The sequence below is a fragment of the Jaculus jaculus genome, chromosome 4 (assembly GCF_020740685.1).
Source record: "Jaculus jaculus isolate mJacJac1 chromosome 4, mJacJac1.mat.Y.cur, whole genome shotgun sequence".
In the NCBI taxonomy this organism is placed as follows: Eukaryota; Metazoa; Chordata; class Mammalia; order Rodentia; family Dipodidae; genus Jaculus; species Jaculus jaculus.
In genome coordinates, this window is record NC_059105.1 from 112,510,669 (window position 1) to 112,522,972 (window position 12,304).

Here is a 12,304-nt window from a genome sequence, read left to right on the forward strand (position 1 = left end):
CTTTGCAGGAAAGTGCCTTAAACACTGAACAATCTCTCCAGCCCTGAAGTACTCTTGGTAGCATGAGTTTAAAAATCATAACAGTTATTAATCACATGGTCTTAAATGCCATGTGCATTGTTAGTTAAGATCAGTTGGCATAATATTAAGCTTATTTAGCTTTCAACTCTTAGAAAATGTGTGGCAATTTCTAAAATAAAATAGAACAGCATCTTAGATATAGTTTCTATGAGCTACTTTCATGTTTCACATCTGAGATCCTACCTATAAAAAGAAAACCATGTTATACATTTGTGGGTATAAGGAAAAGCATACACGAGCTGCTTTCAGCACTGTCACAGAATGGCTCAGTGGTCGACCTTGTTGCTATTCAGTTTTCTTACAGTGAAGGAACTGCTATAGTTTCCTTAAGCTTGGGTTCCAGTGCATCTTACTCTGACATTCTTCTTTTCAAACACCCTGCAAGCGGCAACAGCTTTGACCACCTGACTCTGGAAATGGCACAGTCACACACCAGCACAGGAAGACAAAAGTGCCCTTTAAGAGACCCTTAGATCCATCCATCCAACCAGTAGAAAAGGATAATTGGAAATCCACAGGCCTCTCTTCTTGGTTTTCACAATAAGTCAAGAGAAATACCTTGGGATTTTTCTTAAAGTGATGTCACATTTCATTTTCAATTTGCAAAGATTCAAGTGAAAAGCTGCCAAGGCATGGAGCCTTGGGTCTGGACCTCAGGATGCTCTGGGCTGACCATCAATCATTCTCCAAGAGCAGAGATGACAGGAGCCACCCAGGCAGGACTACACTGTCCCAGAGGGCTCCTTTCCAGCCTCACCCATGGCTCTGCTATAGTTTGCAATAGTGAATACTGCACATACACAGCTCATCATATACATAGAGGATTGGTCCCAAGACCCCTCAGAGTGCCCAGATCTGCAAATTCTCAAGTTTCTTGGACAAAACTGTATAGTGTTTGCATGCAACCCGAATATCCTTCTCTATACTATCTCTAGATGACTTCAAACACCTAATACAACTAAATGATAAATAGTCGTTGTGCTCTACTATTTAGGGAATTGTGACAAGAAAAGAGTCTGCATATTCAGTGCTGATGCAACCAAGCATTCTAAAAATGGATTCAGTGTGTGCCTGGTTGACTTCATGGGCATAGAACCAACAGCAACAAAGGGGCACTATACGAACTGAGAACTGAAAGGCAGGGCTGGGAAAGATGGGGAAAAACCTCATGCCCCTCCAGAGACCATGGACTCTGGCTCTGAGCTCATATTGCTTAACCCTAATTCCCTGACTCATGGCAAGAGCAGCTAGGCAGGGTAGCACAAGTCATGTATTACGAATTAGTAATTGATGGAGGTCATCCCTGTGGTGACCTTGTCCCCTGCCAGCAGTCTGTGGTGGTTTCTCAAGGGGGCGGTGGAAAAGAAGAAGCAGTTTCGAACCAGGAGCAGCCAAGGATGCGTACTTCTTTCAGAGCAGGATCTGCCATGCTGCAGGGCAACAAAGGGTCAGGCATGCCTTGTTTACAATGGGTTGTTATCATTCCCCCTCCCCACCATCACCACAGAATGTTCTGGGAGAGATCTGTGTTTCAGAAGCATGCTTTGCTTACAGAATTGGAGAGGATTGGGACAGGGCAACACTAGAAGCAAGGATACCAGTAATTGGGGACAACGGGCCCCTAGGGTATGACAGGGCTACAGGTTAAGGCACTGGATACAGAGCATGTAACTTTCAGAAAGCAGATGCACCAGGATAGTAAGATTGGATGGACCAGAGCTTAGTAAGATTAGGTGCGCCAGGACTTTGAAATAAACCAGGCATGTTGGTTTATTGAGGGGTCAAAATCATGACAAAATCAAATGGACAGAAGGTGTGAGAAGAGCAGGCTTCTTTCCAGCATTTCCACAGCAGTGTTCATGATCTCTGCCCTGATACTCCTTCACTGAGGTCTCTGCAGGGCACATTTGCATTGCAGGCATCCTGGGTCCCCAAGTTCTTTCCAACTGTACCCCTTTCCCTGCCACCCTTTCCTCCTTGCCTCTACACCATGAAACAAGTGTCAGCGGTCAGGTGAGAGAGGTATCCATGGGAAAAAAATAAAAGCTATCACAGTCTGCTATTTAGACCTATCCTAATGACTCTCAAGAAATCCAATAAAGAGTGCTCGCTTCGGCAGCACATATACTAAAATTGGAACGATACAAAGAAGATTAGCATGGCCCCTGCGCAAGGATGACACACAAATTCGTGAAGCGTTCCATATTAAAAAAAAAAAAAGAAATCCAATAAAGGGCTGGAGAAATTGCTTAGTGGTTATGGCACTTGCCTGCAAAGCAAAAAGCCCCAGGTTCAATTTCCCAGGACCCATGTAAGCCAGATGCACACATCTGGAGTACCCATCCTCTCTCTCTCCCTAATTCTCTCTCTCTCAAATAAAGAAAAATAAAATTATTTAAAAAAAAGAGAAATCCAATAAAAAGGCCCATTCTCAATAACCAGCAATGAGTCTCAACTATCAGAAACAAAAAGCTCTGTGGGCACTAAAACATGAGGCTCCTGCTTCAGGGTGTGTCTGCACAAAGCCAGAACACTGGGTGACACAATCAGACCTTCCCAGCTACAGTTTCTTGGAAACCAGGTTAGTGTCCAAAGAAACACATTGCTGTTTCCCTTCATTGGAGGCAGCTGGCCTCCTGGAAGAAGAGCTGATGGAAAATTCTGGGATATTGAGCATATGAAACCTGGCTGATATCACAAGAAAATTAAGTTCTCTCTCTTTGCAAGCAGCAATACAGGTAATAGCAGAATCCCAGTTCTCAGTTCAGTGGCATCGAGAGAAGTTGTGTGTAGGGGTGGGGGGGGGGTGGCGGGAGAGGGCATGCATAAACCACATACTGGCAGAGAATTTCAGGAAAGCAGCTGGAGAGTGAGCAAATACAAAATCAGACTGGCTGTCTTTACTCTAAGTTGCAGGCCTGAGGTACCTTTAGTAAGCAGGACAAAGTGGGACATGGGTCACAGAGTGCTCTGGCTTCTGAGAAGGCAGCAGTTCCCAGTGCCCTTGATGCAGCACTACCTTCTGCTGAGCATCCTTCAGCCTACAGCCACCCCAGAGGAAGCTGTCACATGCAGGGTCCCTTGTCCCAATCCTCACACACCCAATCCCAGCAGGCTTGAGCTCCGGCAAAGGAAGGCTCCCTGCCTCTGTGAGGAGAGTGTGGTACCCCTGGGAAACACACCCACAGCTTTCCCAAGCTTCCACCTGGCCAGATCTCTTGATCTGGGAGGGGCAGTAGCCACCTCTCTAGAGACTTAAATGTCACTGAGTTACTAGACTTCTTTACACCTCTCTCTGGGGCCCTATAGGCTTCCAGAAGCACAAGAGAAGGTTCCACAGCAGCTCACAGCAAGACACTCTGCTGCAGTAATAATAGAAGCTGGGGAGAGAACCATCAGAAGAAAAGGAAGCTTGGGTTTATCTGTTGGAAAATAATAGCTGTGTTTTCATAGTCAGGAAGAGTGAGGGAGAGAAGAGGCCCCAGATACACAGGGCCTGCTTGCTTAGCATGCAAGTCATTTTTGAAAATGCACTGATTGGTTTCCTGGGCTGAGCATGTTCTTAGGATCTAGAGCTACTCCAGGAAGCTGAGGAGATAAAATGTGAGGAAGCATTCTGCAAATTGCAAAGTCTCAGATCCAGGTCTGAACAGTCACTGGGCAAATTATTTAGCCTTTCTGTGCCTCTGTTTACTGATGTTGAAAGAAGAGTGATGAATAAGGACAGATCCTGAGGCCTAGGATTCCAATGGAGATTATTGGCTTACTGGTACATTAATGTCCAGACTGAGTTGTGGGCAATAATTATGCTGAATCAATGAACAAAATTAATTCAGACGTCAGGCCTGTTGAAGGAATAAAAGTAGAACAGGAAATCTCAATACGTTAAACAGCCCTGCCGGTTGCAGTGGCCCACGCCAGTAGGAAATTGCTGAAGAGGCAGAGGCAGGAGGATCAAGAAGCTAAACAGCCCTAACTTCAAGGTAGGATGCACACTGTGGGCTTGTGCCTTCATGTAGGTGACACAAAGGTGCCTTGGATTTCAAAAGCAGTTGACCAAAGCAAGCAAAATGCTAGTGCAATGTCTGGGATACTGTCTTAACAATATCAACTCCTCTTACAATCAATAAGAAGCAAAGAAATAAAAAGTTCTGTGAGGAAAATATGTGCTAGAAGAAGTTTCAGAAAGAAGGGGCCATATAATGCTGGGACACACACCTGATTATAGCTAGAAGCACCAATGACCTGCTCAGGCTTCAACTAAACTCAGATGAACATAAGGTAAGTAGAGTCACTGAGGGATCAATTATGCTATTTCAGCTGCTGGTGGAGAGGCTTCTAGGAAGATGTTTAAATTTTCCTGCCAGAGCTGCAAAGGAGCCAGAAGGGAGGGAAGAGAGGGCAGGACTTAAGGGGTGGTTCTACTAGATACATAATTATAAGGGCAGAATATTAGGGAATGGTCTAAGTGGAAACAGAGTATACAGGTATAGAGAGGAGGGAATGAGAGCAGGGGTTTAATCAAAATTAAAGATGTTATGAATAAACCATATGAAAATTAACTTCTTATCTAGCTAAAAATATATGTGAAGAGAGAGAGAAAGTATGTGTTTTGGGAAAAAGTAGCCTGTAGAGGTAGATAATGCTGTGCCTGGAAGCCATAAATTGTTAGAGAAAAATTTCAGTGCCAATGTTAGGATGCCTCCCGGTGAGTTGACAGGGAGGCCCCTAAAACAACTCTAGGCTATTGCCAATGCGCTTACTTGTCTACCAGAACTAGAGAGTAAAGCACGATTGCTAAAAACACCACATATTTTGGCTAAAGGACCTTGAGGAGTCAAGCTGGAGCTGGGCTAGAAGCCTCCTCCCTGTTGACTAGCTGATATGATGCTGGAAAGTGCTATGCAACTGTTGGGGAGAAGAGCCATCAGTGGTGTCATCAGTGGACCTGCAAACTTCATGTCTGGCCAGCCAGGCCAAATGTGACAAGTGATACAGTGGTGGCATGTCTTTTATGGGGGAAACCCACTACTATCAGGATTTGAGGCAGTATCTATGAAAGGGAATTCATATCTAGCACTCAAAGCCTAGTCAACAGGCTATGGTTAGAGAGGTTATAAGCTCTATGGGTGGGAGGAGCTATTACTGTTGTTTGGCTAAATGAATATATTATGCCCACCAAATTTCCCTCTAAATACTTACGTTTATGCCCATATATTAATGCTACTCTTGCTTTTGGTTACAGAAGTTCTCTTTTCAGATGGTAGTGACTATTGAGGAGACTCAAAACTCATCAAAGTACCAAGAAGTGATAGTGCAATGTTCATCACTAAGTGAGACATCCCTGTCACACCCTCCAAGGCTCAGGGACCTTTGTGCAAGAAGTGGCAGAAAGAATTTAAGAGCCAAAAGAAGGGGAAAGTGCTTTGGAATGCTGTCCTCTAGACATGAAAAAACCACTTCATTCGTGACTTCACAGTGGCTGACGCTACCTACACAAGACCTACATAATATGAGGTCAAAATTTATGATGGCATCCAAATAGAGGGACTACTTGGAAAGAAGCCAGGCTTCAGTGGAGGGAGACATAGGAGGGGAGATAAAGTAAAATGATAGAAGATTATAAAAAAGAACACATTGTGTATACATATGGAGGTTGTCAATTTAAAAAAAATTGTAAAAAGAATAGAGCCAACAGGTGCAATAGTGACACATCTGTCATGGTGGAAACCAATTTCCCTCCAATTGGACTGGAGCCCCTCTCCAAGGGAGGGAATACATCCCTGATACTGAAAACTTAAAACAGGGGTAGTTATGATCCCTAGGGGTGTAACATCTGCTGAGGTCTGGATAAGTGTATATACTATGCTTATCAAACTGTCCATAAACACTTCTCTTAATATTCATACCCTTATATTAATGCTACTCGCACTTTGGGTAGAGAATCTTCTCTTTTCAGATGGCAGTGACCTTGGGATGACTCAGAAGGTATCATAGTGCTGGAAAGAAGTGACTAGAGTACTGAGTAACATCTATATCACACCTTCCAAGGCTCAGGGTTTAATGCAGAAGAGGTGGCGGAAAGAATGTAAGAGCCAAAGGAAGGGTAGGACTCCTTACAACGTGCTCCTCCAGACATAAAATGGCCTGGATATCCATGACCTCACAGTGCCTGACACTACCTACACAAGACCATCATAAGAGGAGGAAAAGATCACGACATCAAAATAAGAGAGATTTATTGAGATGGGGAGGGGATATGATGGAAAACAGAATTTCAAAGGGGAAAGTGGGGGGGGGGGTATTACCATGGGATATTTTTTATAATCATGTAAAATGTTTTAAAAATTGAGGTAAAATAAGATTTAAAAACAGAAAAGAAAAGAAAACAGCAAGTTGAGCACTAGTCTTCATCGCCCTGTCTGCATCCTGCTTGCTGACATGCTCTGAGCAGCTGCCTAGGATCCTGCCCCATGACCACCCTGCCACTGTGTCCTCAGAGCCAAAATAAACCCTGCCTTCCTTAAGTTGCTTTGATCAGATATTTAGTCAGACACTAGAGAAGTAACTATCACAGTGAGGGATGAATAAAACTTATTTTTTGAGTTGGTGAAAACAAAAATGTTCCTGCTGAGGATTTGAGCACACCACCAGAGCCAAGAGTCACTGTTGCAAAGCCAGATACCACGTGGACCATCCCAGCAACCATCAGCTAGTGAGCACGCTGTGCGCCAGGCCTCATGCCAGAGGCTTCACATGACTGATCTGTTTCTTGCCTCCAGTCCAATAGTCAGGGCTTTATCTGCATCTGCAGATTCAATGCACCAAAGATCAAAATCATAAGGGAAAATTCTCCAACCTCCACCTCTTCATAAGGGAAAATACTATGTGTGGTGGCAAACATCTCTAGTCCTAGGACTCAGAAGGCAGAGGCAGGAGGATAAATTTGAGGCCAACCTGGACTACATAGACCCTGTATCAAATATAGATACATAGATAGATATAGATTAGATATAGACATATGTGGTAAAAAAAAAAAAAGGTCTACATACTTAACATGTACAGACTTCTTTCCTTGTCATTATTTCCTAAACAATACAGTATAGCTTCTATTTATCCCATGTTAGGAATGTAAGTGATTTATAGATGATTTACAATAGCCAGGAAAACATGTGCAAACCTATTCAAATCTAACTGTTTTTTTACAGGGAACTCGAGGGCCTGTGGGGTTTGGTATCTGAAGGGTGCGGGAACCAATCACTCACGCATGAAGAGTGGATGAGTGTACTACCAGCATCCCCATCCACAGATGAGGAACTGGAAACTTCAAGACTTAATGCAATCTCTCCAGGCCAGGCAGCTCGACTACCACCCTAGCTGCCTTACTGCCCTGTCCACACAGTGACTTCATGCTGCTGATGAACACACCAAGTTACAGGGAAAACTAAACACTGTTATGAGCTCGGCCTAAGAACTCAGGGCATGGTATATTTTATAAAGATCAATGTGCAAACTTGTCACGTTTCCATAGTTGAGTGTTTTGAGTGCTCAGAGCAGCAGGCTGGGTCCTGGAAAATAAGCTGAGCAGCACATCCTTAGAGGGCGAATCGCAGTAATCTGGGACTGCTGGACTGTCGAGCGTTCCTGGGATGAGTCAGGAGGAGGGAGGAGGCAGGGCCACTGAGAAGCATTTCTCTCCTCTCGAGCCCACAAGGTGAAATCTAAGAGGAAGTCTCCATTTCCGGAGGAGAACCTGCCAAGCTACAAAGGAACCTCTGAAGCTGGGAGGCCACACAGGAAAGGAAATGCTCAGAAAGAAAGAAACTTCTGGCCACTGTTTTCTCACGCGAAGCTGTAATCATGAGAAGGGTTTGGCAGTGTCCCCAGAGCAAGCTCATGGGTAGGGACAGAGTCCCAGAGATGTCTTGCAGTTCTAACGTGAGGACTGCCCCTGCAGGAGCTAAAGACCAAGAACCACATATGTCTTCAAGGCTAATAATGAAGTCTATCGATGCTGTTCCCAAATAGCAAATTCCCAGTCTGCTACTTAGTAGTTGTGTGAATTTACACAAATCATATCACCTTTCTAAACTTCAAAAAAATGACAGCTAGTATCATTTTTGTTAAAAGTGATTGTGTTTTGGGCTAGGGAGATGGCTTGGCAGTTAAGCATGAAGGCCTCACAGGATGGAGACTACCAAATTTGACTCTCCAAAACCCATATGAAAAACCTAGTGCAACCAAATGCATCTGTAAGTCCAGGGGGAAAGGGGTGGAGACTGGAGAATGGATGGGGACTCCTATGGGACAGAAGCTCGTGGTTGAGAGACCTGGTATCAAGGAAATACACAGATGAGTGATGAGAGGACACCTGACATTCTCCTCTGGCCTTCACACACATGTGCATGAGCACACACATCTGCACACATGCATATGCCACACATCACACACACTGTACAAACTGCACGCAGCAGAGAGAGAGAGAGAGAGAGAGAGAGAGAGAGAGAGAGAGAGAGAAACAGACAGATAGATGGAGGTGGTATGTTTTTATAGAATTAATGCACACTCATCAGTGGGGTAAGAAAACCTTTCCCACAGAGCTAAATTGTGAATATATATATATATATATATATATATATATACACATACACACACATACATACATACACATTAGATATGATATATATGATATACAATGGGCTTCTTTATCCACAGATTCTGCATCCAGAAAATAATACTGAGGAAGGGCTGAGGAAATAGCTCCATCAGTAAAGTGTTTGCCTCTCAAGCATCCCCAGGTCCCACATGAAAATGTTGGGTGCAGTGATATGCACCTGTAATGCCAGCACCACGGAGCTGGAAACACATGCTCACTGGCAAACCAACCTATTCTAATTGGTGATCTTCAGGGCAATGAAGGACCCTGTCTCAAGAAAGAAAGATAAAAGAAAAACCATGGGCAGCATTCCTGAGTACGACACTTGAGGTTGTCCTTTGGCCTCCACACACATGCATACATATGTTCATGTGCACCAACATTTACATTCACATGCACACACACACACAAGCACACAAACATGTTTAAAAAATTGAGGAGAAGGTCTGGGAATTTTAGTAATGTAGTTCAGTCACAGAGTACTCGTTTAGCAAGCCAAGACCCTGGGTTCAATTCCCAACACCAAGAAAGATTTGATATAAAACTTACATCTCTGTCACCTATGTGTAGAGTGGCTTTCTCTGTTCATTTCCTAAGCAATGCAAGTATTTAGATAATGTAACATCACATTGCATATGGTGGTCATGGACAGGATAAGGGAGAGCATACAAGGTTTCATATGATCATATGATCACATCAGAGACTTGAACATCTACAGATTCTGGCATTGTGACAAGTGTCTGAGGGCAAACTCCATTGATATGGAAGGTTGACCATTTCTGTAAAATGTGGTTCCTTCTATGACAAGACAGATAAACATATCCCATTTGTCCCTGTATGCCTGGGTGGGTCTCCCCAACCATCTCCCTTTAGATAGCTGACCAGAAGTGAAGTTGCAGAGTCACCACTTTTCAGATGAGATTCCAAAGTTTAGTGCCCAGCAGTTGTACCAGGGGAATGCTCTGTACAAAGAGTGGCCATCACAGGTCCTAGACAAGAGCAAAACAAGTCCTACAGCAGGAGAATCAGGTGCTGGAAGCCTACTGGAGTACAGATAGATAAGAGACACCACAGTTTGGCTATGGCTCACAGTTCTAAGCCTAAGTCCCCAGCACGGCAAAAAACATCACACAGGTGGTAGTGAGCATATGGATCTCTACTTGCCATCCTTCCATACAGCATGAGTGACATGAGCGTTCCCCACTGAGATAGGTCACATGCAGCAGTTACCTTCACGTTGCTAGGGGGGAAAAACACCTTTCAGAAGTAATTTATGGAAGCAAAGAGGTTTTCCTCAGCATAAAGTTTTGAGGGAAAGTTTCATCATGGTGGGGAAAACATGACAGGAGCAGACAGTAAGGCACCACATCTCCACAACAGCAAGGAATAAGTAGAGAGAGTGAACTGAGTGTGGAAAGCAGGGCTGGGCTGTAACATCCGGAGACTAGCTCCCAGCCCCACACCTCCTCCATCAATGCTCCACTTCTCAAGGCCTCTGCAAACTAACTTCCCAAACGGTGCCACCATCTGGGGATTAAATGTGAGGCTTACTCACAAGCACATGAGTAGGGGACATTTATCCCTCAACCCCCAAAAAGCCCCACCACATTCATTTAAAAAAGCACCTTACCAAGTCACAACCATTTAAAGCTGAAAAAGTAAATGAAATCAGCAGATTTACATTGCAGCATATGTGTAAAGGGAATCTGTGTGTTTCTGACAAGGACTAGGCAGTAAGCACACTGTGGGCTTCTGTGTGTCTCAGAAGTTACCGCATTGGTCACTCAAGCATTCATGTAGCATTCACAATGTAAGCTCAAGGAGAAGCTCCTTGAAGAGAGAGGTCAAGCCCAAGCCTTCTGTGGACCCTGAAACCCAACAACTTAGCACATGGGTAAGAAGTGAAGGGAGAGAGTTTTCTTGCATCCGGGCAGGGTGGAGGTGGTATACTCCTGGGAGGATCCTAGAGAGGGTCAGGTACTTGGTTCCTGACCACATGTGTCTATCATTAAACTAAGGCATCTTAGTCACTTTCAGGCTGTGCTCAGAGAAATACTGGGGCTCCATGCTGGCTTTAGGGGTACCCAAAGAGCCTCTGCCCCAACTTCCATTGAAGCAACTTTGCCTTTTATTCTTTACTTATTTTTTTTTCTTTGAGGAAGGGTTTCACTCTAGCCCAGGATGACCTGGAATTCACTATGTATTCTCCGGGTGGCCTCGAACTCATGGCAATCCTCCTACCTCTGCCTCCTGAGTGCTGGATTAAAGGTGTATGCCACCACGCCTGGCCCATTTTTACATTTTGAGGTGATATATAAAGTTATTCTGGCCAAAAAATACATATCCATTTTTCCAAATCATTTTCTACCTGGAGAAACACGAAGTGCCCTTAAGAATGTAGGGTCACAGTAGAGACATGCAGGCACTCAGTTTCCTCTCCACTGCTATTCCATCATCCTTCACCTCACCACTGTGCAGCAAGGAGTGCGGGGCTCCTTCCCGCTCAGGTAGTGCCGAGGGAAGGACCAGGCCTGCTGGTTCCTCCCTAGGGGTTGAGGGGATGATGAGCGTCGGACAACTCAGAAACCTCTCCTGGCCACCAGAGAAAAACCGCACTGAGTCGGGAGTCTTTGCAATGCAGGAACAACTCACTTTATTACTCTGAGCAGTTGCCTATATCATGTTGGGGATGAAGGCGGGGGTTTTAGGGTGGGAGAAGAGGTAAGGGCCAATAGTAAACTTTAACTATTGAAATGGTAATTACAATTACCAGGAGGAAGTAGCAGGCCAGAAGCCCTTAGGCATCCTGCTGAGTCCTAGCTGGCCAGAGACAGGTCGCCAAACTTTAGCTAGGCTCAGGAAGTTCCACTAGGCCTCACGCCTAGGCCTTTCAGGGCCCAACAAAGGAGGAGCCAATTCTGCCCTGGGAGTGGTTTCCAGTAGACACACGACAGTCTAGCCAAACAATGTTTGTATTAGTTCCTTGTGCAACACTATAACCACAGTACCCGACAGAAACAACTCACAGGAGAAAGATTGACTTTGGATCATGATTTCACAGAGTTGCAGTACATCGTTCACAGAGGCATGCCATAAAGGCTCAGGCTGTACGGGCAGGAATGTATGACAAAAGCTGTCACATGGTGGCAGAGTGGCCAGAACTTGGATCCAGGTATAATTTTCAGAGGCCCTCCACTACTGACCTACTCTGCCAGCCAGGCCCACCTTCCAAGGTTTCCACAGCCTCCCAAAGTAGCAGCATGGGTTAAGGACCAACCATCCCAAACGTGAGCCTCAGGAGCACATTTCAGATTCAAACTATAACAGCGTTATGTAACAGTGAACTCAAAGTTCAGGGAATACCAGAAGATAGTGCATATTATTGCTAAGATGCTCTGAGCCATCACCATTGTCCTCATGCATGCTGCAGGCCTGTGGGTTAGTTGAGTCACTTCAGTTCTGGATGCTTTTCTTTCTGATGTCCTCTCTGACTCTTTGTTCTAAGTCTCCCTGCATATGAGAACTGATCTTTACCAAATCAAAAAAAGGAGTGCCAAGCCAACCCTC

At 44.7% G+C, this 12,304-nt stretch overlaps 1 non-coding gene across 1 annotated transcript; it reads left to right on the forward strand.

Moving 5' to 3' along the window:
* Window positions 1-2,184: 2,184 nt before the first annotated feature.
* LOC123460376 lies at window positions 2,185-2,291 on the forward strand. Its single transcript, XR_006636941.1, has one exon. It is a non-coding gene; the product is annotated as a U6 spliceosomal RNA (small nuclear RNA).
* The last annotated feature ends 10,013 nt before the right edge of the window (window positions 2,292-12,304 follow it).